The 27,545-nt window shown below is 44.2% G+C and overlaps 2 long non-coding RNA genes across 5 annotated transcripts in view; one reads left to right on the top strand and one right to left on the bottom strand.

Moving 5' to 3' along the window:
- The window catches only part of LOC146182659 (uncharacterized), a 41,357-nt gene extending 17,513 nt beyond the window's left edge, over positions 1 to 23,844 (top strand). The window contains exons 4-5 of one of the 4 annotated variants that reach the window (XR_014708647.1): positions 7,821 to 7,900; positions 23,038 to 23,844. This is a non-coding gene — a long non-coding RNA (uncharacterized LOC146182659). Of the gene's footprint in view, positions 1 to 7,744; positions 7,785 to 7,820; positions 9,520 to 10,547; positions 10,687 to 23,037 lie in introns of those variants that run through there. The other 3 variants (XR_014708648.1, XR_014708646.1, XR_014708650.1) reach the window with 3 other exon arrangements.
- Positions 23,222 to 26,000, bottom strand: LOC146182658 (uncharacterized). Its single transcript, XR_014708651.1, has 3 exons — positions 25,819 to 26,000; positions 25,368 to 25,474; positions 23,222 to 24,320 (listed from the first exon to the last, which is right to left on the bottom strand). It is a non-coding gene; the product is annotated as an uncharacterized LOC146182658 (long non-coding RNA).
- Positions 26,001 to 27,545: the final 1,545 nt, after the last annotated feature.

The following is a 27,545-nucleotide window of genomic DNA, read 5'->3' as shown; positions in this document are numbered from 1 at the left end:
ATGTGCAGCTTGTTTATTTTAATTCCAAGGTAGTGGTGGTGCTTGAGCGTGGACATGTCTAAAGCTGTCAAGTCAGAATTGGCAAAAGCTTTTAGTCAGCTGTGTTACTTTAAACATCTTTATATGCATAGGTAGTACAGCATTGAATCTTGAATAAAAAGTAATCAAATGGATTTTTTTGTATATCAGAAAAAAAATTGTAGTTGTTAAAAGTGCTTGACCCTAGAAACATGTTCCAAAGCATAATTTGAGTGCTCCAAAGTGGCATTACCAGTGCTCCCTGAGCTGTTCCAAAATGCTCGAGCCTGCTTCCACCCCTGTACCTATTAAGGCGAAAGCCTTCAATGGCTCATACTGTTGCTGTTTGTTCGTCCGGTCAGACATAGCTATCAATCCTATGACGTCATCACCCAAAACCGAAAATAACATCATCAGGAAAATGAACTTCAGTAGAGTAAGTTGTTGGGCTAGTTGGTATTCTAGATTTAAGGACATAGTTTTCAGCGCAAAGGCACGTGGCCAAAGAAAAAAAAAAAAAGAAAGACTATAGGGACAAACACTGCGCTGTGTTCGTCCCTATAGTCTTCCTTCTTCTTCTTTCCTTTGGCCGCATGCCTTTGCGCTGAAAACTTTGTCCTTAAATCTAGAAAAATGAAAGTCCGATCTCCACCGGGAATCGAACCTCCATACCTCGGATCCCCTGCCGAGCGCGCCATGGGCCCTTTTTTTTTCTTTTTTTCTTTATTGCCGACTTGGACATTCAAAACAAGACGATGAACAATAAAACGTGCCAGCATACTTTTGCGTGACACAGCGGGTTAAAACTTTTTCAGTTTTACCAAACTGAAGCCATGCCCGGAATTGTGAAACAGATCATAATTCTTCTTGTCTACAGTGAGGATGATAGTAGCGATAACAATAATGCTGCAATTAGTGATAATGACAGTGATGGAATTAACAATGACAATGCAATTAGTTGGTAATGATAATGAGAGCAAATGTGATGCACCTTGTGCACCAACAACACTCAGGCTGTCGCATTTCTGCAGTGTAGATTCCACAGTGCTCTCGGAATTTTTGTAAACTGCTGCTCTTATCCGAGGCTATTGACCATTACCGTAGGCTTCCACATATTAATTTTTAGGCCTATGTTTTTGCTTTGCTTGCCTAGGTCATTAAGCATTCTTTGTAATTTGTCCACTGAGTTAATTAACAAGGCAATGTATTAAATCAGCCCTTATTCATAATTGTTCCCACTCCAGGTTTCTGAATACTTCCTCTAAGCAAGTGGCAAATAGTACTGGGGAGATCGTGTCTGCTTGCCTAGTGCCTTTCCTTATGGGAATTTTATTACTTTCTTTATGGAGGACTATAGTTGCTATGCGGCCACTATCGATATCTTCCAATACTTTCACATACGGCTCATATACACCCTTAGGCAATGACTGCTGACGTTTCGACTGAGTCAAATGCTTATTCTAATCAACGAATGCCATTTATAGAGGCTGGTTATACCCCGAACATCCTTCTATCACCTCGTTGATAGCATGATGAATATGATCGATGGTAGAGTACCCTTTCCGAAAACCTGCCTGATCATTTGGTTGATTAAAGTCTAAGGTTGTCCTGATTCTGTATTTGATCCCGGATATATCAAATGCACATATATCATTTTCCTATATCGAACTCTCAAAATATCCCCCTGAAAATCCCACATTAAAGTTTAGCAGCGTTGTTCATGTCCATCGAATTGCGCGTCGTGCCCTGCAAAGGATTGTTTTAACAGCTCACCGGCAATCATTTTCATGCATAGAGCCGGGTTGTGCAGTCATGGCAGCTGCTGCCTGCCAAGATTTCTGGCGCCTGCGAAGTGGCATTTGGAAGTGTGCCCAATGTACTCTCCTTTTCGGCACTAGGTGGGAGGTGACATTCAATGCGTGTGTACGCCTTGCGGGTCATCGCCGCGCCCTTGGTGAGCAGTGTGTTGCCGGCAGGCAACGCACCACTGCCATACATGTACCATATTCATGCTTCTGGATTATAGAGAGCCTCATCTGTTGGTTTGCCTTATATACGAAATTGCCTATGTATCTAACTATTCCCTGATCCACTTCGAGTTCAATATATATATAACTGTAGTAGCAATGACTTAGTAAATTCCGTATATGCAACAGGTAGTATGTTGATTGGTCTGTAATTTTTCAAGTCCTTAGCATCCCCTTTCTTAAGGATTAAAATAATGTCAGCATTCTTCCAAAACTCCGGTGACGATGTCCAGACATTGCATGTGCTGGGTGGCCATTTTTCAAGCACAATATCGCCACCGTCCTTCAACAAATCTGCAGTTACCTGAGCCTCCCCAGCTGCTTTCCCCCTTTTCATAGCTTCTAAAGCTTTCTTAACCTCTTCCTTTGTCACTGACGGAACGTCTGATTGCTCTTCACTATTGCTAATCTCATTATCAGCCTGGTTAAGTGTAAAACTCCTCGGCTACCTTGGTATGCATACATCGGACTTTCACCTACTTAATTTCCCCTTCACCTCTTTCAGGCTAGCATTGTATTTTAGAGCATGCTCGATTCTCTCCGTAATATACTCCCTTGCGTCGAACAAATTACGTTCACTGAGTACCTTTAACATCTCTGCCAGTTCTATCCTGACCCATCGGAGGGAGGTTTTCACGCCTTGCCATTTCATAATCAGATATTTCGTCTGCTTAGATAGTTTACTGGTAGCCTGTCTAATTGTCCTACTGCCTACCTCTGCCATGCACTCATTATCAATGGCTCTGAAATTATCGCTCATTGCTTCTAGACTAAGATCGCCTTAGTCGCTTAAGCTGAATATCTGTTCTGTTCAGAGATCCTGAATTCATGCACCGTCCCTCATGTGGCAAACCTTATTCGTTCCCTCCCAAGTGTAGCTTGCTGCCGGGCTAGTTGATGATTCATGAAGTCAAGAATTTAGCGCAAAAATAAAGAGCGGACGAAGAAGGACATATAAAATGATTGACCAGCGCTAGTCAATCGCCTTATGTGTTCTTCTTCGTCCATTGTTCTTTATTTTTGTGCTACATTCTTGACTTCCTGTAGCAAGGGGCAGCAGAAAATGAAGTGTGCGAATGAGATGAAGTTTTCAAGGATTAGGTCGCCACAGCTGGCTAAACATTAAGATAGGTATGTAGGGACCTTGATGTCGATAGTGGGACCCGGCCATTTTCACTGGGTTCAATGACCAAGATACATAGGATTGGCTTACCTCTTACAAGCGGTTAAGCGTCCACAACCAGGGAGACGACGCTGTGAAGCTGAACGACATGGTGTTTTATGTGACAGGCATTGCCAGTTTGTAGAACAGAAACCGCAAAGCAAACTTCACCACTTCACCGTTTCTTGGGCTAGTTGGTTCATATTTGTACTGTGAAAAACTGCGCCGAAATAAACACACCACAAGAAAGAAGACGGGACAAAGGCGCTTTTGTCGCCTTTGTCCCGTCTTTTTTCTTGTGGAGTGTTTATTTCGCCCCAGTTTTTCACAGTACAAACTTCACCACCTAGTCTGCTTTTAAACGCGCCTTTTCTTAGATCTTTGGCTGCCCTTGCATACAAAAGCTGTGTTCCAAACAGTACTTGTGAGCCTAAACCCAGCTGCAAGGATCCTTCACCAGTTATACTGAAGACATTGTGAACCTGTGTACACATCTAGAAGTCTCCAGCCAGAGATGGATCAGATAAAGCACATTCTCAAAAACATTGAGGCTGACGCAGTTGTCCTAAACCCTATCACTGTTGCCAATAAATTCATGCTTTGGCAGGAGAAAAGCAGCGCATTCTGGTTCAGCCACCTTCTGTGCACTTTGAATCACTTTCCAGCTTAGTTCCGTCAGCAGCTTGCTGCTGGACCAGTTTAAAGACTGCGATTGGGGAGGTGACATAACAGCTACTCCTAATTGAGGACATTTGGGGATCTTCATCTAGCCTGGCCATGACCCTTCAGGCTGATTTGTGAGCTAGTGTCTGAAGTGCTGCCATTCATTCATCTGCAGGTTCCTGCTGCAATAACGCTCATGTATGGCAACGTCAGATCTGGTCAGACATGTTTATCCCGTTCCGCCTTCCACTGTAGCCTGCCACCTTCATTCCTACGTAACTGTCCCCTCTTTGTGTGGACTCCTGGTGCATATATGACAACCTTCTTATTTGTTATGCGTGCAGAGTTTCTGGTCACATTGTGAGTCATTGTCGCCACCTGCAGATGTGCCTGCCTTTACGCGCCCCTGAGCCTTGGCCACGTCTGTCCTGCAGACAACTTTGACACCTCCACTCACCACCTGCCTACTCGCCTCCATCCTCATAATGCCACTCGGTTTCTTTGCTGCATCTCTGCCCCAGGAAAACTAGTTACTGCCTGAGGCAAGAACTGCGAATACGTCAACAAATGTAGGGCCGTTCCTTGTTGATACTGGGGCTACTGTATCTGTGATGTGTAGGAAACTGCACTTGCTAATAAAAGTGTGGACAACATTATCTGATCTTTCGCTTCTCACATCGTAATGCGCAGTGTCTTTCGCCTTTGACTGCCTGCACGGCCAGGGCCACCATTCACAGCTCATTATGTACCATAGAATTTGTTCTCTCGTCGTGCTGCTGTGACACCATTTCAGGTTTTGACTTTCTCTCTGACCATGGCACCATCATCATCATCATCTGCGTTAATGCCTAATTAGAACTTCTCCCATGCAGTTTGATGATTTGTCTCCCACTTTGAGCAAACTGGCTGTGGCTGCCGACATTGAGCTTCCTGCATGCTCATCTTCCTCCTTACAAGAGAATTAAAGGAGACTTTTATCCTGCAGTCAGGCTGGTTAGGATGATGATGAGGAACCTGTTCGGCTATGCTCTTGCCATTTTTTTTTTCTTTGCTGTTGCACACTATCGCATCCTCTTCACCTAAAAAAAAAAGTGCAAGACACCCCTACATAAAAACGTACACAATATCCATGGAAACCTACTTGTGAGATGCTAGTCATTGTTGCATGGTTAGTGTTTTGTACTTTCCTATGTGCAGAAAGTGCCGAGCATTATTTTCATCGAGTCACACTAGCCTCATTTTTTATTTATCGATTTATACATACTATCGATCCAACCTGGACGAAGATAGGAGTGGACACAATGTCAAACTTGGAATAGCGCAGCCATTTCGTATCTAAAAAAGAAAAACAACTTTACCAAAAAAATAAAAGTGGACACTGCTCAGTTCTATGGCGCAGCTAGGAAGTGTTGTATGGTGCTTCATTTCTTTCTTTTCTGACATGATGGGAAGTTTTACTGAAGAGCCAAGATTTTGTTGGGGAAGCAGTTTCAGATAACAGAAATAAGCAGTTGGTCATATATGTGCTTGGTAGAAGAACATAGCTGCTATTCTGCAAGCATGAAACTGTGCGGCTTGTGTGAGTTCCTAACATTTTTTAGTTGCCCCAGTTTTTGTGAAATAGGGGCTTGTTTCTAACTAGACACGCAAGTATTTAGACATTTCTTGACAGATGAACATAACGCATGTCTGCAAGACCTGAAAGGCACTGTGTTTTGTTGTGCCTGAGTGCATATTTAGCAAATATGTTAAGTGCAGCACATTTTGGAGATTTAAATTCAGGGGCTAACCGGATGGGTAGTAAAGACCTTGTAATAGTTGTAAACGTGGTGAGTACACTGAATTCTCATTTGAGGCGGAAAAAGATTGCTAGATCAAAGCAGTGCATCTTACTGTTGCATTTCATATTGCTTCCCCACAGTGGCGGCAAGTTTTAGATGCATAGCTGCGGATGTCCTGCTGATGACAGGAAAGGTGCTTGCATTACAGAACATATTTTATAAGCGTTGTGTTCATCCAGAAAAAAAAAGAAGGATTGTAGTATAAGATTATTTCAATTTGAGAGTTTCTATAGGCTCTTCAAGAGCATTATGTGCCTTTGTTTGGACAAATGCTGCATCATTGGTCATTCCTCGTTCATATCCATACAGGTGCATAACCTGCAGGATTTTCATCTTCCTAGTGTGTGGGCGCTCATGCATGAAGGAAAAAATAAGAGTGCAAGACAAAACAAACTATCGCTTGTTTGTATGCTTGGGTCGCTTTGTTTAGTGCATTTATAAAATATCTGTATAGCATGAGTCACTGTAAAAAGTAAAAAAAAAAATCGTCAAGGGTGAGTTGTGCCCTAGTTGATGCCAGTAGTTAGGCTGCTTGCTGTCAGTTGAGCACATCAACAAAACTGCCAGGCTCAAATCAGCCACTTGTTTTCCAACATGTCAATCCAGTTGGATTCGTAATGGGACTGTTCAGCGTCAGTGTATTCTTCCTTTTGGGCTCGGCAAAGTATTTTCATAGTCACTTCTATTTGTGCTTGGAATATTGCTTGCGAGAAGAAAAAGGAGCAAGGGAACATCTTCATATTTGCACTGGTTCCTCACAGGTCTGCGCGGATGTGCCTTGCGATCACTGCTACATGTCGTGCGTCAAATGCTTCGATGGAGCAAAGCGGCCCTTGCGAGGTCTATCTGCGCGAACATGCGCTCGTTTAAAATAATTATTTCAAATAGGGCGCCGAACCTGCATTTGCGAGCGGTGCAGATGGCGGCACTTATCAATCATTTTTTTTTCTCTTTAGGATGCAACATACTCAGCTTTCTCATCAAGAATACAGTTCTAAATGTTGAAGTCATGTCGTTAGATGTCATTCAGAAGGGAACTTTTTTCTGTTACTAATATTTTCCATGAAGTTGCAATTGTAATTTCCAGTAGTGGCGCTGCATTCGCTTTTGCATTTTTCTTCATGGCGCCGTGCTTGAAGCATTTAACGTACGGCGTTAGAGGCAGAAATATGCGCTGTTATTATGCTGTTACATTTCCTCTTTACCGCTGTGGTTGTCATATGCTTTCGCAGTTTTTATAAGTCTGCAACCAGACCCTTAAACGCTGTGCTAAAACATTGTTGTCGTACACTTGCAACGTCGGCGAACCGAGACCACCGACCGATACGCGCAATTCACCTAATCTTGGTAAGTTCGCTCCTATTTAAAAAATGTCCGTGCATCGGAAACGAGCTTAGGAGAGTACAATGATTTCAGCGGCTTCTGCGAGGTTAAAATGGTTCAGTGCCATTTATAATGTCAATGCGTGGGGGCAAGTACAGAACTTGGGCGAGCGCACTAAAAACATGTTCGGAATGTATCGGCAGGAAGAAAGTAATTTATTGTTTCAGATGTAAAAAGTGCCAGTTATTCTCTGAAAAACGACAGGACCGTACAGAAACGTGCACGCAAGATTTGAAGTGATCGATGGTGTGATCAGCTTTAACAGCGCTTAGTTTTCTTTAGTTCGCGTTCTTTGACACGTCGCTCTTTGCACTACATTGCCGGAGTGAAATAGATTGTTTACTAGGTGCAGGGTTTTTGCTGTGGCAGAAGCCTATTTCATTTACTTCACATACTTTACCACAAGAATCAATCTATTTTGCAGCCTTATCTTTCTTGTACTGCTTCAGCCTTGAAAAGAACAAAGTACATAAAAAAAAAGTTCTGTTGGCAGATAAAGATATGTATTCTGCGGCAAGTTCATGAACAAAAATAAAATGGTAATACACCCCAAGAAACTGAAGCTCCTCCTTGGCTAGAAGCAGCTGTGTCTGTAAAACCTTTCAATGAACTGCCTATCGACATTACTAGAATAAACTCTTTTGTTCTAGAAATGCCTTGATACAAGACTTCGTGTGGAGATTGTGGCCCATGCAGCTTTCACTTCAGGAGCCTTGCTCTTTGCAGATCACAAGAACACTGGTGGAAGGATGGATGCCATTCACTTGTAGCTGTTATCAGTCGGAACCGTTTCAACTCATCTTGTGGTGAGTATACAGTTCAAAATCTACAAAATGTTTCATGCATGGTAAGCAAATGATAGTAGCTTACTGATTGAAATAATAAAGATAATTTTGTTTCAAAGTGTGTTGTCCACTAATTATTTTAATTGATGAAATGCTCCGACCAGAAAACGGTTGGTTTGCTCAACTGAGGAGAACATTCTGGCTGAGCTACATGCGTTACAGCAATATGATTAGCAGCAGGTGCACTGCTCATCTCAGGCAGAGTGCTGAATTATGCGATGTGTATCAAAGAAAGCAGTACCACGCATTGGCTGCTAGATCAGTCAAATGTATACTTAGTGGAAACAAGATAAAGTAGACTTCAAATAGAGGCTACTTACTCATTAGCACCCATATAAGTGCAGCCATACAGGTAAAAAGAAAAGCTATATGTTTTCCAGAAGCTTCAGTAGTGAAAAATTTGACGTGGTCCATGGAGTGAACCCTGGACTGTTACTCATGTGGGGCAGTTTGTCTACCAAGTCATCTAACCAGGACAACCAGTGGATGGTGGGGCTAGGCTGAATTTATCAACAATGCACAGGACTATAACTTATGTTTCGATCCCATGGACACCAAAAAGGCCTTCCAGAACTGGCCCTTTATGTCTGATAGTGCACAGCTACACGGTACTATTGCTGCACAATCGTTACTAAGGGCCTTGCACTTGAATGTGCCCATTGGACCTGTAAAGGGACAAAACATGGACCAAAATGTAACAATATGTATTAAATTAGATTATGGTGTAAAAAAAAATGTCTGATTTAGTATAGATCGAGCACTACAATATCCAAGAATTGAGGATTTATTTTAATTTGGCACTGAAATTGCATAAAAACGACTGAAGGAATATCTTGCGGTGAAACACTGTCATCATCCCTGTAACCACGTAACGTCTCGGGAAAAAGTCTACGATTTTTTTTATTGCACGTGCTCTCTGTTCTTTAACAAGCGCTCACCTTGTTTTATTGCATTGTTACATACATGATCTCACTAGTGACATAACAATATTTTGAGTGCTGTCCAGTGTGCCTGTCAATAAACTGAATCCAGCTTCAGCAGAGAGTGGCCTGGACTAAATTTGAAAGTCACCATCATGCTTGACATAGCTGAATTAGCCTGAACGTCGGTTTTGGTCCAAATCGGACAAAGTCAAATTTTGAGGGTGGTTTGGACCAAATTTGGGGATCATCATTGTGTTCGCCATTGCCAAATTTTGTCAGTGGGACAGCTCAATAAAAGCTTTGTCAGAGTTGGCTGACAGTGGCGGTGGCTGCTCACTTTGGAACAGTGGGCGTGTATGCTTCATTGATTCGAAAAAAAAAAAAAAAAAGACGGGCTTTCCGGATTTTCAGTGTGGGCGGAAGCCACATACTCATGAAGAGGATTCTGTCATTTTTCATGCAAGATAAAACCTGAATTCGGATAATTCAAACTTTAGCAAAGCAAGACCGTAGTCATGTGGTATTTTCTTTTCCTTTCATATTTGTGCACTTTGCTTTAATGCTGGAAAAAACAATCGTGCAGGAAGTATGTTAGTAGAAAAAACTGGGTCATTTGTACTTGAACCCCCTCTAAAACTTAAGGGTACTTGGGCCTAAACTGAATATAAAAAAAAATAGAATAATTAATCTCAACTAATTAACCAATTAGATAAAATATAAGGAATACTCCAAACAGAACTACACGAAGATGAATAATATGTCGTCGGTTTCAGTAAGCTGCAGTGCTCAGCCTTTTTTTTTTTTAATCCTTGGTTTACATTACATAAAACTGTGCGTGCACGTTTGGTCTATTCACCAACATCACAGTGGCCACCAGTTTGCTGTTCATGGAGCGTTGCAAAAAACTGCTATGCATGCCTCATAGGCTCACCACAATTTACTCCGGATTTCTTAGCAAAAGCTATCTTCTGGGCAATAAAACGGCACGTGTGAGGTCATGTAAATACCCCTCTGTAAGCTTGTCATGAATAGCCAACAAAAGAATAAAAAACACAAATTATGAATAACCAAATTTATTGCTATACACAGCAGCACTTGCAGTCTTAAAATGTGAAAGTGCTCAGAAAGACAAGGAAAAACGCTTTTGTCTCGTCCACTTCTCTTGTCCTTGTCTTTCCAAGCACTTTCAAATTTTAGGATGCTATACTAGTTAACCCAGGAAACAACTTTGTTAAGCACATGCAATGTAGCTCTGCTATAGACCTTTTTCCAGTCGCGCCTCTTCTTGCAGACGTCAGGCAAGGTATGTTTGGCAGGGCGGGTTACCGAGGCTCCCTCACATATTTTCTGCAGAAATTCTTTCACAATAGTAGGGTAGGTTTATTTTCCAAGCGGCACTTGATCTCTTAGAAGGCAAACCTGGCAGCGTCTTTTCGTTTGTTGCAATAGCAGGCAGGGAAAATGTATGTGGTCCTGAGGGCCAAGTACATGCTAGCAATGCATGTAATTATTGCGCAACAGTTTGTCGCGTCAATGACCCAGCAGACATCTTTCATGGTTTTCATACACGCAGTGAACTGCTGCCCTACTATGTAGAAATAGAGAAGAAGGCTTCGCACATGTGCAGTAGCATTACTGAAAATAAGTCAATTGGACCTTTTTCCATTTTATCCTGTCTCCTGCAGCCACCAATATCCTGTGCAGCCACCACTTTGCAGCTATGAACTAGGGTCACTCAGGATTGGAGTGCCTACTGAAGAGATCAGAAGTGAATGGCCCACATACTAGGGGCAATGCCTGACACCCCTGAGTGCTGGGAACGGTTCATAAAAAGCATTTTCATAGGAAGTTTTGTTGTAGGAAAAACAAATTTAAGGACGGTTAGTTTGACTGACTGCAGACGAAATTCACTCACCAATGTATTACTACTCTCATTGTGCACTGTGGTGGCTTGGTCATTGGGTGCTTGACTACAGAGCCTGGAAACCCGGCTTCGACCCTTGCCATGTTACAATAGAGACAAAATGCAAGGTGCCCACCTGCTGTGAGATTTCAGAGTACATACATTCAAGAACCTCACTTAGTCATAATTATCTGCATCCCTCCACTACAGCGTCCCTCATAGCCAGTCAATTTGGAATGTTTCAACCAATCCAATTTTAATTCCATCGTTTTTTCACTCTCCAATTATTCCAATCTCGATTATATTCTATTTCTATTCGTCGTGGCTTTTGGTTCAACTTTGCTAAATCTTTCGTGTCCAAATATCTCCCTCCTCTCCCATAAATGGAGGGCGGGAAATACCTCTTAACACCACCTGCCACAGTTAGTAGGCGAAGGCTTCGCATGGACACTGACGCCGAATGCCTGACATTCTTCTCGGTCAGCAAATGCTGTCGCATCAGTACTCGTATAGTTCATTGCATTAGGCGGACCGGAGCAGAGATGCCAAGTAGTAAGGAGCAGTGCAGTAGCATGCCAAGAGAGGGTGTGCATGTTCTGCCCCTTGAACGATCACCACCGCTAGCCAGACCGCAGTATTGTGACTGGCATGATTGTAAATGAAATGCTAACCTACATTTCTTCAGCTTCTCACGGCTAAGACATTGAAGTTGAGCCCATGTCCTCAGTGGCAACAGAGGCACCATGTGTCAAATAGGTATGACTGCACAGGGCAGTAATGCTTTGTCACTGCCATTTTAATGTGTCAGCATTATGTAGGTATGTCGGCAGTTTCATGTCACCAGAATTGTCATCACAATTACATGTGAACGAAACAAGTTATAAGAAAAAGAATGGGCCAAAAAATCTTGCTGGGTAAATAATTTGATGCATGTGGGTTAACTAGGTAATTAATTAGAGGGGTAATGGCAACATCCAAACGGGTCACGTGGTACTAACTTCCAGTGGCAGGAAATTTGAAATGTTTGAAACATGAACAAGCGGGAAAGGGCGTGATTTGCGTGCACAAATGGTAGGAATGGTTAGAAAGTGTGTAAAGAGAGGTAATCAGCCAATTGCAATCTGAAAAATTCCGAGAGCGCTGCAGGATCTGCAGTGGAGAAATGCGAAAGCCTGAAGAACGGAAATCTGAGCTAGTTGGTGCATTGCAAGATCAAAAAACAGCGCGGCTACTTGGGACAAACAGAGAGGAGAATAACGGACAAGCGCTTGTCCGTTATTCTCCTCTCTGTTTGTCCCAAGTAGCCGCGCTGTTTTTTGATCTTGCGAAAGCCTGAGCATTGCTGCTGCACACGGTACATCGCATGCCTCTTGTTGAACACAACCAGTGTTCCATTGAACGCATCACAGTTCACCACCCTTCTATAATTGGTTTACAGGAAAGGAAAGGCGCAGTATCTGTTACTCGCGGAATCCCGCTGACACATCTTGCGGACAACACAGCAATGAGCATGCTTACGCATTTGTCCAGTGCAGATCCTGCAGTGTTCTCGAAAATGTTCTGCTAAAAGGAGTGAAACAGCAATTATGCAGTGTTTTTGATGTCAGGCGACGTCCTTCAAACTTGTATTTGAAGTGCAGCCTGGACTGCCCTTGACTGTTCTTGGTGCTAAGAAACTGCACTAGTTCTATCGCTGGATGAAAGTGTTCCAACCCTAGTTCTCCCATTCAGCACCATTAAAGGCTTCGTCCCCCAGAAAAGCCATTGTCCGCATTATGAGCAAAAAATCATGGGCATGGCTCTGGCAAGTGGTAGCTGGCAGACGACATGGTCATGCATGGCTAGTCATTGAGTTGTGTGATGGCATGAGACGTGGCATGGCCGAATTGGCAGGCGCTGCCAACACAGGTGTGATATGAAAGGGTGAAATCGGAATCCAGCCCTTCAGGACCCCTAGGCCACGAAGATACCTTTGTGTGGCTTGGTTAAAATGGTGCTTTAGATCTTTGTCGCGGTGGTTTTATAATGTGGTATCTTGCGACTATGTATGGGATAATGCAGCCGCAAGTTAAAAGCTTCTGAACAAGTGAGTGGCAAAGTGTGTCTACACGAAGGTCCACAAGGAAAACCGGCAACTGGCGCCATTAACGCTGGCATGCCATGACCTTAAAGGAAGAGTTTAAGCCCCCCCTTCCCCCAATATTTTTATGAGCTCAGTATTCATTTGCAAGTTAGCGCTTTGCCCTGTGTTTCTTTCACGTCACTGTCTGTTTTGCACTTCAGACCTCACCAAAATGAGTAAACCCTACTAACTAGTCCAAGAAACAGCCCTGAAGAGTTATGTATTCATTTCCTTTTTTTTATATAAATTTGTCTTGTTCATGCAGAGAATACAGAACTGTAATAAAAGAATTTGTTGAATGCTGCGACAGTTATAGTACTCTCCGCTGAGTTCCAGAAATTTCACAGAGTACAGAAGCTCAACATAAAATATCAGAAAAAATAAACTGGAACAATTGGTTAGAAAAGCTACCCTTGCAGCATCCTTCTTTGGCTGTGCCTTAAGCGCGGCTGCACAAGAGGAGGACAACAAAGAATGTACTGGGCCGGAGGCACGTGCTGCCACAGCTCAGTAGTTCGGTTATGCCTTAAAATGTGTGGGAAGCTTATATTTCCCTGCGACCTAGAGCACCACATCTACAACTGATTGCCTAGGACTGGAGGATGACTGAAGCCGGCACCTGCTCTACAGAGCCGCCCTTACTCTCGCAGAACGTTTCATCATTGCAACTTTGCCTTTCACCCTTCTGACCCCAGAACCCGCAAATGTGGTTTCTCCAGATTGAGGCACAACTCAGCCCTTACCGTTAGAGGTGTGCGAAGGCTCGGTTTACCCAAAAGCTCGTACTCTGGCCGCTCAGAAGCTCTGTGCCTCAAGCTTGGGCGGGGCCAGGCCGGACACACCAATCCAGAGTATTCACAACTTTTTTAAAGGCACGAATATGGTTGTGGTGTGCTAGGCGTCACAATACAGCAGTATTTTGCAGCATCCTTCCCACACAAGAGTGTGTGAATTCTCTATACAGATTTTTATGCACCTTTACAACACACACCCCTGGCATGAACAGATCTTTGCTAGCTGTCAACGACCAAGCAGAAGGGCTGCTTGTGGGCTATCGAATTTTGACTTTTGTCTCTTCCTCTTCGGCAGATGTTTAGGTATCAGTTTCCAGATTCGCGGTATGCTGTCAGCTCTTCCACACCTGTTGTGCCAGGCCTCAACAAGCCTCAGTAGAAATGGGCCGTAGCACCTAGTCAAAGCATCTGCGGTCCACGACCTTGTCGATGCCATGAAAGACACGCAGTGAGCAAGATAAGCTTACCGAGTACTTGGCCATAGAATCAACCCCTTGCTCAGAGGCCGAGTGTTTTTGGTGAAGTGAGGAAACCATGTACCTAAATCTTTCCTTTCTTGCTAAGAACACATTATTCATTGCAGCCACAAGTTACAGCAGTAAAAAGAACTTCAGCGTTGCTGGATTCACAATCCAGGAGTGCCACAAATGTCTTAAGCATTCATCAATGCATAAATTGTTCTTGCGTAATAATATAAAAAAATTAATATAATTCTATGTTGTGCTGTGCCTCTATATATTCTACAAATTTCTACAAAATTCTACAAAAACTGAGCATTTCAAGGTCAACTCATTATTTGGAAATTATTTCTTTCTGTATCATTCTGGGCCAGACCAGGGCCTTAAAGGGCCATTAAACAATATTTGCTCTAATATTCTAGTGAAAGAAATTTATAGAGATGGTCTTTGTGAGTATTTGAGTCAAATTTAAACACTTTGTGTGGAGACAATTGACAACTAATTTTTAAAAAGTGCTCCTGGTTAAAGCTCTCAACTGATTAGGGCGACATGTTCCCCCGCGCAAACCTCCATCGGGGCTTGCTGGTTGTGCCCGCTCACTGAATGCTCCCAGGTGACCCGGGCAGAATGGAACGTGGTGGGGTGCCGTCTCAGCTTTTCATTTTTTTTTTCTTCTGTGGCGGCGTGCGTCAGGTTAAGCGTGCAGAGGACGAGCGCCATTTCAGTCGCCAATATTTTCGGTATTACTGACACTAGCATAAAAATTTGTGTGTTGCAAAGAGGACTGATAGGATACCTATATCTAGAGTGCGTTTTCTAGTTTTCGTAAACAGCTCTTCGTGGGCCCTTTAAGTCTGAACACGTTGCCATGCCAGACTCTGGTCTGTAACACAGATTCCAAGCTAGCTCGGGCTCAGAATTTCGGCCCGTGCACATCTCTACTGACTGCATCACCTCACAAGGTGATTTAGTACAATCATGTCGTATCTGCGCTCTCTCCTGACATGATCAGTGACCTGCAGGATATTCTTGTAAACTCATGGGAGATGCCCTCATCAGCACCTCAAGACCAAAGTGCCCGAGAGAACTATGGCGTAAGAACGCTCTCACCTACAGCAGCTCCTTACTGGTGGACCTTGACGACTGTCGCCTTTCACAACTGCTTCACCGGATTTGGCAGCTCCTCGGTGAGGACTCACCACCCATGTTCCGCTGCTTCGAGAGCTCTTCTTCAGCTCTTGCTGATGCCCAAGCATCTGCATCTTGCCTTCCCAGCGGCCAGTGACACAACCATGGAGCTGACCAACCAGGTTCATGAGGTGGCCTTCCAGCAAGCCACAGCTGTCTCACCACTGGCAGACTCGGCAATTTCCTGCCTCGAGGCCTGTACTGATGAGCTTACTACCTCAGTTGACACACTCAGGAGCCTGTCCCAAGAAACCATTCACCATATTCCAGTCACCACTTTCCATCGCGCACAAAGAGCCATAACTTAACACTGCTGGTATGACTGGCAATTCCTACATCCTGCCACTAAGTGCATGTCTCGTGGTTGGGAAAAACCCCTCAAGACCATTAATGGCAACTCGTGGCTCCCCAATGCGGCCACCTTTCATGGTTTGGTTTGTGGGGTTTAACGTCCCAAAGCAACTCAGGCTATGAGAGACGCCGTAATGGAGGACTCCGGAAATTTCGACCACCTGGGGTTCTTTAACGTGCACTGACATCGCACAGCACACGGGCGCCTTCCTTTTCGCCTCGATCGAAAAGCGGCCGCCGAGGCCGGGAGTCGATCCCGCGTCCTTGGGAACAGTAGTTGAGTGCCGTAACCACTGCACCACCCCGGCGGGGTCCTTTTGTGGTAATTGACAAGACCTGTCATAATCCGTTCCTTGTCAACAATGGTGCAGAGGTCAGCGTGATCCTTAAAAAAAAAGGCCATCTTGCCTAGCTGGCGGGGCAATCGCAACGGGCTGCCATCCCTTCGACCATAGTGACATATAGACTTCGCTCCCTCACCCTCAACTTGGTACCCTGCCACACATTTTGATGAGTGTTCGTCATCGCTGATGTTGACCCAATCATCAGCGCATATTTCTTATCGTACTTTAACTTGGGCTTCATTCAGCATGCAGCCCGACAGACAGCTTCACTCGGCTATCTATATCTTGCGTCGAGTCTAACCTTGTCCCCACTGGCATCGGCATGCTGATACCATCACCTCCTTTGAGAACATCCCGGTGTGATTTCAGTAACTGACAAAGCGTTTAAATCTCACCCAGCCACCAAAGCATATGGTGTGACCACCACCACCAGCACGATCACACCTCTTGTTTGGTGGTCACCTGCTAAACGGGAGTTCAATCATGATGCAACTCGACATTATACACCCATCATCCAGCGCATGGGCTTCATTCCATCTCATATCTAAAAAAAGATCCAAGTGACTGGCGTCCGTGCGGTGACTATAAGTGTTGAATGCCAAGACTGTCCACGACAGCTATCCACTGCTTCACATCACATCTGAATGGCTGCACCATTTTTAACAAAGTGGACCTGGTTAGGCACATCACCAGATACCCACTGTGTTTGCCAGCATACCTAAAGCAGCCATCACAACTGCGTTTGGGCTGTTAGAGTATGTGTGGATGCCCTTTGGACTTCAGAACCCAACTCAAACCTTTCAGCAGTTCATTGCTAAGGTCACAAGAGGCCTCCCAGCTGTGTTCGCATACATCGATCATTGATGTATGCGAACACAGTCAGCAATATGTCTATAGATAACGAGAACTACCTGCGTGCAGTTTACAGCACCTCCAACAGCACGGCCTGGTTGTGAATTCTGACAAGTGCATATTCGCCGTTTTCATGCTCACTTTTTGAGCCATCACAACTTATAGCTGAATTGCCAGTTGCTAATATTTACTTATTTGTCAACTTTTGCAAGAGTGAAATTCTCGCGGGAACAAAAAAAAAAAAAAATTCCTTTGCAGGGTTCGACTGCATGTGCTCCACATTTTGACGGTTGAAAATGAAACTTTCAGTGCTCCGCAACCATTATGATCTGCTGAAGTGGACTAAAGCATAAGTCAATGCAATGGGTGCCAGAGGTTTATATGTGAAATACCCCATTTTTACTTTCAAATGAGGAAGTGCTTACTGAGGAGTTCGAGGAAGAGAGAGATGCGTGCAGACTGTTCTGGGCTTTGGGCCGTTTGCAAGCAGCCTTCATTATTCAAACGTTGACCTGTATTAAACCTATTTCATCCGCTACATTTGGTGGAGGTGCTGGGTAAAACATCCTGGGAATCCAGCCAGTGCCTCGTCGCAGCCGCCATGTGGCAGGTGTTTGCCACCTTTATCTTCTCAAGAGTGCCTTCCAATAGCTACCATCCAAGCGACGCAGACTCAGGAACAGTGAGCTGAAGAGACGACGACCTAGAGATCAGCAAAGCGGCTCAGAACGGCTCAGCTTACTGAAGTGAGCCGGCTCATTTGAACGGTTCACCGGCTCACTTAAGCCTGGGTCGCTCAGGAGCGAACAGTGGTCTATTGGAGAGAGAGAGAAAGCCAACTCTGCCTCTCTCTCGTTCACTGATACGCACCCATTCGACCTCCCGAAACTTAACGAAAGCGTGGAAATATTTGTGTGTCCATCCTGTCTCCCCTAATGGTGACTACAAAATCTCAGTAAACAGCAACATCCATATTTTTTTAGGCTCGATTCTTACTCTTTATGTCCAGTTTATGTCCACGAAGTCCAAGAGAGGACTTCGTTCTTTTGGTACCCTATCGTTTCAAAATTATCTGAATAACATTGGCCATCATTAAACACACTGAGAATTATCCTTAATAAATACTTTGGGCCATCAATCTCTAGCCCAAAATCTCTTGTGGACTGACTGTTAATAAATACTGATAGTGACAATGTAGACAGATATAGATAGTGAATTATAAATATAGAGAAAGCAGATTACCTGATTCGAGGTCCCTCTTATATTCCCGGAGACAGTGAACTCAAGAGGAGCCTGAAGTATAAATGCATCATTTTTTTTAATGCAGTGTGCGCTTTGTAGCTTGAGTCCGCGTTAGTCCTTTTTCACTTTCTAAATCCCCCCTCCCCCCACATGCTTTCTCTAGTTGATTCGTTTTTCGTATATTCCTATAACCCTGTTCAACTTTGCGACAGTTTTTCTCAATGCCCACAGCTCTCAGTGCCCCGGCTTCTCCCACTGCTTCCTTTATTCCTGGCAACAGGTTTCTGGCCCAGTACCCTAACCCAAACTTGTTCAACCTTCCTGTTTTTGCCGCCACATACATACACCGACCGTATTTAATTCATTCATTCATTTTGTATCTACTTCAAGCCGAATCGCTCGCCATTCATGCTGTGAAGTGTGGTTTTAATTTTCATAAAGCATCTGTTCCCGTTTTGAGCACACGACGCGCTGCAGTCAGTGCTGTTCATGACTGAACCAGATATCTTTTTTCTGCTGGGCTGGCTGCGGAAGGGGCCATGCATTCCACATTCGCCCTGTTGTAATGCAGCTTGAGAAAACTATACATAGCAATTATTGAAAGCAAAACAAAAGACGCACAAAAACAGCGGCGACCACCCGAAGCATACACACATTGCGGCTACCAGGTCGCCGGCGCGGAGCCTCGACACGGCGCCGAAGCAGCCGACCAACTACGTGCGAAGGATTGTGCAGACAGCACACTTTTTTCTTTTCTTTATATGCCGGCCCAATCCACCTGTGCCTGACCACTGGAGTTGCTTTCTCGTACTGCTAATAGATGGCGCTAAAGTAGCAGCAAACAGAAGACCTAACTCTGGCAGATCGGTTCCTAACAGCACTCCAAAAGAAACGCTGCTCACGGTTCCCGATGGCTCACTGAACCAGCGGCTCTCCAAAAGAACCACTGCTCACTAAGCGACTGCTCTCCAAAAGAGTGGCCGCTCAGTGAGTCACCACTCATTCTCGCTCTTTTAAAAAAGCGGCTCGGTCAAAAGACAGTCGAAGGCGAGGAGATGTTTGCGAGGAAGGGCGGGAAGCATGGCCTCAGAGATCACCCCCGCAAGCGTGGGGATGATCTCGGAGGCAATATGGGACAGCAGACACTTTCTCACAACACTAATAAATGGCGCCGAATTCAGAGGATAGGGAGCCTACATGTTGCGCCGCGGCGCCCGGCTTAGGGTGGTGACATCTCATGCTAGGGTTCCCTATTTTGGCTAAAAACGGCAGTCAGGCTTGGTGGGCCGCCATGTTGGTTCCCAGTTAGTGCGGAAGCACTTAAGCAGGTATGACAACGATACATCTATAAAGGATGATCATGCACAATGAAGAAAAAATACAGGACTCCGTCGCGCCGCAAAGGAGTCCTTTGTTCCCCTTACTTTTTCTTTCTTGTCAGTGTCGAGACTTCCCAGAGTATTTGGTTTCTAGTATTTGGTTTCAGTATTTAATTTCTAGGGAGCTTCGCAGGACAAAGGCTATCGATCGAACGGAGCTTCAAAGCAGTGGAGAGACTGCTAGAGGTTTTGGAGGATATGCAGGAGGTGCGCCTGCCAAAGACACCCTAAATCTGCGTACCAGGCTATTAATGGAAGGCTGAAAAGAGTGGGCATACTGAATAGGGTTAATAAAATCTGTCGTGCTCCAAGCAGTTAAAAAGGCAAAGACACCAGACCTCTCCCAGGCCTCAAAGAGCAGAAGCGGCTTGGTGGCTGAATATCCAAGAATGATGAGCGGACAGCACACAGGGGTGCAACAGCTGCACCAATTGCATATTTTGATACGGCTACATATTTCTGCACCAAGCTGTGCATTAAGCGTGAAATTTGCGCCATGCTGTGCCAAAATGCCCCGACTATCCACAAAAGTTTGCCATACTCAGTGACAACTTTCTGCGGCCGTGATATAACCAATCACGATGCTTCAGACACTGTAGCATGCGTCACTGGCATTTTAGTTTTATTTTGAGATGGCGTCATGGCATTCCAATGGCTACTCATATTTTCTTTGCATCCATGTGCTTTCACCGCTTTCCAGTTCAGTCACTGTCTATGCGCTGAAGGAACCCTATAACGCAAGTGGGCTGTTTGTGACAAGGCACCACTGCTATTGCTTCCGTGGTGGGCCGTAGTGGTACTTGTGATTTTGGAGCAATACTTCAACCCTGCATTTTAAGTGCTGCATGTTTTTATTGGATGTATCTTAGTTTTTTATGCGGCTCATGGAAGTTTTCGATATCCTGTTGGTTCGTTCATGTACACTAAGGTTATTTTTATACTGTCTTGTCGATAGACTCACTTTCCCATCATCAGATAGTGTAGGAGGTGGCTTCTGTGTTTCATCATCAGCCTGACTATACCCACTGCAGGGCGAAGGCCTCTCCCATCCACTTGACCCCTGCGAACTTCTCAACCTCATCCGCTGCCCCCTGCTACGCTTTCCTTCCCTTGGAATCCAGTTTGTTACCCTAAGCGACCATCGGTTATCCTCTCTTCGCATTACATGTCCTGCCCATGTCCATTTCTTCTTCTTAATTTCCACTAGAATGTCGGTAACTTGAGTTATTTCTCTGACCCACTCTGCACGCTTCCCATCTCTTAATGTTACCCCTACCATTTTTCGTTCCATAGCCCTCTGAGTTATCCTCAACTTAAGTAGAACCCTCTTGGTTAGCCTCCACGTTTCAGCCCCATAGGTGAGTACAGGTAAGATGCAACTGTTGCATACTTTCCTCTTGAGTGATACCAATAAGCTGCTAGTTATAATCTGCGAGTGCTTGCCAAATGCGCTCCATCCCAATCTTATTCTTGTTATTTCCTTTCCATGGTCCGGGTCTGCGGTTACTACCTGTCCTATGTAGACATATTCGCCTACTACTTCCAGTGCTTCGCTACCTAACATAAACTGCTGTTCCTTGGCTGTTGAACATTACCTTAGTCTTCTGCATATTGATTTTTAAGCCCACCTTTCTACTTTTCCTGTCTAAGTCATCAATCATCATTTGCAGTTCATCCCCCGAGTTACTTAGCAAGGCAATGTCATCAGCAGATTACTGAGGTATTCTCCATCTACCCTGATCCCTAACTGCTCCCATTCCAAGTCTCTGAATACTTCCTCTAAGCAAGCTGTGAATAGTACTGGGGAGAGCGTGTCTCCTTGTCTAATACCTTTCTGTATGGGAATTTTGTTACTTTTTTATGCAGAACTATGATTGCTGTGCACCCACTAAATATATCTTGCAGCACTTTCACGTACGACTCGTCTACCCCCTGATTTCGCAATGCCTGCATCACCGCCGAAGTTTGTGCTAATACAACTGGAGGTGGAACATGTGAAATCTATTTCGAACATCAGAAGGTCGAGAAACGCACAGCAGCCTAGCTATTGAATTCCATAATGCCGTAGTGGAGCCCAAGACTGCCAAAATTAACATTTATGCATGCTGCAACATTGAAGTACTATAAGGTATGCATTGTGCATGAAATACATAACCTAATAATCGTCCACCTCTCCTTTATCAAAATATTGTGTCAAAGCCACCGCCAGTCCACAAGAAGTATAATTTACAAGCCGAAGATGTGCTCGCTCGTCGGTTTTCTTTGCTTAACACTTGCTTTCGGCATTTGCCATTTCGCCTTTTGGTCGGCGTTTCTTTTTGTCTGTTTCTGTATTTGCTTTTTAATCAACATTTTGTCTTTGCACTGCGCTCGCTTCTGGACACAGGCTGATCGCAGTCACTGCTTCAAATTAAGCTCTTTCGAAGCTGCCCTCGCACAACACGAGCTGTGGATTTCACAGAGAGTAAAACAATGTTTTTTGAGCCTTGCAAGCAACATGAAGTCCCATGATTAAGGTTGTCAAACCGTGCTAAATGAAAAAAAAAAAAAAAAAAAAAGCATATTCTCTAGCTTTTTTTATTTAGCCTCTTCAATTTTATGATTCACATTTTTGTGTGTGTGATAGCATGCCTAGCAGTACAAAAAGCTTATTTACAAAAATAAATAGTACAAGCAGCATCGGTGATAGGTGGCCTTTGCTAGATTTCCTTTGGATCGCATTCATACAGTCCGATATTCACACCTCTTCATTCTTTTGTGCCGAAAGTAAAGTTTCTTCCCTGTTTAACAGCTCCAAAATTTGAATTAATTTTTTTTTTCTTGTGAGCTGATCCAAATATGAATTTTATTGCTCTAAAACGAAGATTTTGCTGCTCCAAAAATCGCTACAAATCTTATTTGAGCTCTTGCACCCCTGAGTACATCCTTTTAATGAACCACAGTGTGAGTAATCAGTAGTCTTTCTTGAATGGTTAGTAATTGGGCTGGCTCACTATTTCCTTATCTCAGCATCATTCCACATTACAGCAATGTGGTGGGTTCGAGTTCCACTCACAATTTTCTCAAATGTGTACCAGCTATGGCCCAGCCTGGTGCTTGGCTTACCAGGGAGTATGGCTTAGGAAAGGAGGAAAAAGGAACTGCATATGGGCTTCTGCTGCACGAAGCGGACTTAGGGTTGTCTAATGGTGGAACGAATCGTGAATTTTGGTTCATGACCCTTTTCCTGAAGTGAACTAGAATACCTTTCCCAAGCATCTTATCCCAGAAGAGTCCAGAATCAGGCCGGGAGAAATCTTGTACCCACCAGCACCAGGATCGAAACTGGTACCTCCTGAATGTGAGGCAGATTCTGTCACAAGGCCATCATGTCTTGGTGGGGTAGTAGCCCTTGCTCGGGTTCTCGTTCTAATGGTGCTCAACGTGGCTTTGGAAGATCTTAAAAAAGCTTAATGATCGTTCATGAATTCAGAAAGGCCTTGGTCACAGGTGCGCTGGTGTATGCAGTACATTTTCGTCTTTTTTTTTTTTTTTTTTTACAGAGCACTTGGGGTGGATTCACACACCAGATCCGTGTCATTCCGTGATGATCATGGTTAAAGGATAATACTAAGTTTGTTCTTGAAAGAACTGACCAGGCTAGAAAAAATTTCATTGCAAGAAGACATCAGTGCTCAGCATACTCACCAATGTTCTTAAAAAAAAATAATATACACTGGGACGAGCTGTCTGAAAATTTTCAGGAACCTCATAGCTGTGCTTTTTATTTCTGAAACTTAGCCATTGTCAAATATGTTAAACTAGCATGTAGAACAATGTTTCTGTAACACTGATAGTCTTTACCTGAACACACTCACACACACACAAAAACTGGATCGGTGAAATTTTGTGTTTAGCTCTGCACAAATTTAGTTAAGCGGCAACAAATTTCATGGATATATATTTTATAGACAAACAATGCCATGAAAACTAAAAGAACAGTGGGCAATTAGATTATGTACTGACCAAAAATATTTTGTCATTTTTGTTTTCTTGGGGTATTGTACTAAACTTAAATCTAACATATTGGACCAGCCAAAGACACGGGAACACAAGAAAAAGAAATGCTGCGCATTCAGAAGGTACCAGGTTTGATTCCAGGTGCCGCCAGGTACTCAACAGTTTTCCAACTGGTACAGGACTTCCCCTGACCTGATGCTTGGCTCTTTTGGGGTGAAATGCTTTGGAAATGGGTCTCAGACCAAACAGTGTTGTCCCATGTACTTCTTTGTATTGAGTTCCCATGTCCTTGGCTTCCCATGTCCATGTCCAGCAAGTTAGGTTTGCACCAACTGGTCTGCATGGCCACTATGTAAAAAAATATATATCAGGAAGCACTACAGATATGTTGCAATAATACTAGCTGTGCCCCCCCCCCCCCCCAACAGGGTAGGCACCTAAATTCACCCCTGCTACCGTGGTAAATATGCTCTCAATGACCTCATTGGATTTTCTCCCTGTCCATTGCCCGGACAGACTGTTTCCATATTGGGACATAGATACATGCTTTAGTGAAGGCCTCCAGAAATTTCAACAACCTTGTCTTTAACTTTAAATGTGTGTCAACATCGCACAGTTCACGGCATTGCTTTTCACCTCCATTGTAAAGGGACTGCCGCAACCAGGATTTCATCCTGTGTCCTTGGGTTTAACAATTGAGCACCCTAATCCTGTGCCACCGCAGTGGCTATTACCTATGTGGGGACGGAATCAAGATGATGAACAAAAGCTGCAAATCGCCTCCAAGGGATTCCTGTTTCAGCACACGCACCAAACAGGGAAGGGCCTGGAAATCGGAACAATGCAATAAATGCCGGCTCCTGGGAAAGGTAAGACATGAATGATCTCGCTGCAACACAGAAGGAAAGTATAATGCTAGTAGCTGTCACATGGCACTCACATGGAAACATTTAATGTTCTATCAGTAAAATAAATTGGCCTCAACCAAAAAGAGCAAATATAATTTGCCCCTAGTGTCAGCAGTGCATTTGCTGTTTGCAAGATAACATATAGGAAAGCGTGAATATGATTTGGCACTGTAAACCAAAGAAACACGGAGATGAAGAAATGATAAAACAAACTTGGCATTTCCATGTGCGTTCCTTTCGTCCTTGGCCTGTTCGCACAGCCAAACCACACTGCAGTGGTGTGCCAGCTAGCCCATCAAAGCATGCTACTGGAAAGCTCTTCGAGCAATTATACAATTCTATTTTCTACCATGACAGGCCTACGTGGGCACTAGTATCTCTATATGGAACAGACTGAATCAGCCTAGTCCCACCTTGTGCACCTGAATGCCCTCTCACTGTATTTGACAGCTACTGGAAAATATGCACCAGCATTTATTTTATCAACGCGCTACAGCTGAAAGAAGCGATTTCACCAGCTCTAGTCAGGAATACAAAAAGGATCTATACAATGGCCACAGAAATAGCACTGTCACTGAGTAGATTTGCTGGTGAACATTGAAAAACATTTTTTTTACCGTGCCCATCAACAGCAATTACCTTGTATGGTGCACAAGACAATATACAGTCATAACTAGAAACAGAATTTGAATTCACCTGGAGTTGATAAAAAAATGTCATTAATATTATCACGCTTAGCTAAAATGTAGTCGTATGACCGGGTTAGTCCCATCTAGTGGTCAGAACGGTCCGGCAGATATGTACTGGCACCCCCACCCCCCTCACCCTTTTCTACTGCTTTGGCTGTGACGGTGCTGACCGAAATGCATGCCCAGTGCCAGCTTCATAAATAAGGTAACTTCTATTTCATATAGTAGCGCTCTTGTGGAGCAACCTGTTTTTGCCAGCACACATTTTGTACCCACCTTTCATGAGGCACAAGGCATTCATGGTGCAGGAGAGCCCAAGAGCAGAAGCTGCGACGTAGCCAAGATCCCAAAATCGCTGTGCAGCAAGAGTATTTCGGCACACACTGAAACGAAAAATAGAAATGGTTGCTCTTGCTAAGACAGGGCTATTCGGGAGCAAAACGGAGGCGCACTCGAAAATGAGCCGCCGGCGACCGATCGAAGCATGGATATTGAAGGGACTGCCTCCTGGCGCACGGAAAAGAGCTTCGTAGATCCTCCACGCTTTACTTGAAGCCACCGACTCACAGCAAGATGCCGCAAAAAGAATTGAGATCACTTAGCAATAACGCATCGATGCAGACAAGCTGTATCGTGAGAAGAGCGGCGCCATGAGCTCTCCTAAGTTGGCGAGGAACGTACGGGATGCCACCGTAAGTGTTTTGCGCTGCATTTTCGCTGTACTTACGAAAGTCTGAAGAAACTTGCAAGGATAGGTGTCACCCAGTCTATTTTGCAGAATACATTCCAGTCTGGTCAATCTGAAACACGGCGCGAACAAGCCTCCCGCTTGCTTGTACCACTGCGCGCCAAAATTGAAAAGGAAAAAAAAAAAAAAAGCGGCTGCGGAGGCGACGATAAAAAAGCGTCTGGGTGCGAGCGTACACGCAAGCAAAAAACAAAAATAAGCAATTTATTACGTCACATCCGCCAGATTACAAACAGATCCTCCTCGCCTACCTTCTTTCTTCTCGCGCATGCGCAGCTTACCAAGATCGCGCGGTGGCGACCGGCAGGTCGTGGAACTATGGTGGCTAGAAGGGGGAGGTGACGCCAACGGCGGACGAAAGCCGCTCCTCCATTTCAAGCCGGGTGTAGGTGGCGCTGTTGACCGTAGTGCGATGCATGGTACGCGCCGCTCGCCTTCAGCCACGGTACTTGAACATACGTATGCCCGCCGTGCGTGCAACGCGTCGGCCTTTCAGTGATGTTGCAGGTAATGGTTTAGCTCATTAAACTCTAGTCGAACCTGATTACGGCTGACAGAATTCAATTTTAAGCCATGGTGGTGCAGTGGTTAGGGCGTTCGACTGTTGTGCCCAAGGATGAGGGATCGCATCCCGGCCGCGGCGACCGCTTTTCACTGGAGGCGAAAAGCAAGGCGCTCGTGTGCTGTGCAATGTTAGTACAAGTTAAAGAACTCCAGGTGGTCGAAATTCCGGAGTCCTCCACTACGGTGTCTTTCATAGCCCGAGTAATTTTGGCACATGAAAGCCAACTAACAAAACAATTTAAATCGATCGGTTGGTACCCCAATACTTCTGGTGCGTAGAATACGGGCGTATCTATCCTTTCAGTTCCAGGAATTGGAGGGTCTTGAATGAGTCCCGTCGGATCGAGATAGTGCATGTCGAAAGTAGAAGACAGACCAAGATAATGAGTCTTCAAGGTATACTGCGCACACACAAAACAAGGACGAGAAAGGTACACAACAAGCGCAGGTGTTGCGCTTTTTGTGTACCTTTCTCCTCCTTGTTTTGTGTGCGCGCAGTATACCTTGAAGATATGTCTGACCGACTCGCCCAACAACGCACTCTTTCAAGAGAATGAGGATGGAAGGATGTTTTGGCTCCGTGCGGTCGCATTTTTTTCCCACAACGTTGTTTGCCTCAGGGCATAAAATAATATGTAAGAAGAAAATTAAAAGGGGTAATAAATGAAACAAAAAAGATTGGCTCTTCTTTGGTCGATGTTTTCCACCTCCTTCAGTTTCAAGGATACGAAGCATCAGCATTACTCCTAAAAAATGTGATTGGGGATCCAAACAAGCAAAACAAAGCATAGCAAAAATTTATTGCATATCGTAGTAATAGCAATGTACTGCACATAATAACATTCAGGGTAATTAAAAATAACAGATACATTTACACATGCTTCTGTGTAATTAGAAAGAAAAAAAAACATTAAACATTGATTACCAACACTGCATGCATCGCTTGGCACTAAGAAATGGGGAGGCAAGGATATTCCTTCCCGCTAAATAAAAAAATATATATATTACATTCGACCTTGAATAAATATGCAACTTAGAGCACCCTCTTAAGTTTCAGCACTTTCATTCTTCCCTGCTTAGCGTTGCACTTACAGTTCTGGGCCTTAACATAGAAGTGCTGCCTGGTAAGAACATAAAATTTG

This window comes from Amblyomma maculatum, chromosome 7 (assembly GCF_055883805.1).
Source record: "Amblyomma maculatum isolate TAMU_Amacu chromosome 7, ASM5588380v1, whole genome shotgun sequence".
Lineage (NCBI taxonomy): Eukaryota > Metazoa > Arthropoda > Arachnida > Ixodida > Ixodidae > Amblyomma > Amblyomma maculatum.
Note: the sequence above shows the minus strand (reverse complement) of the source record. Positions and strands in the feature narration are given on the sequence as shown.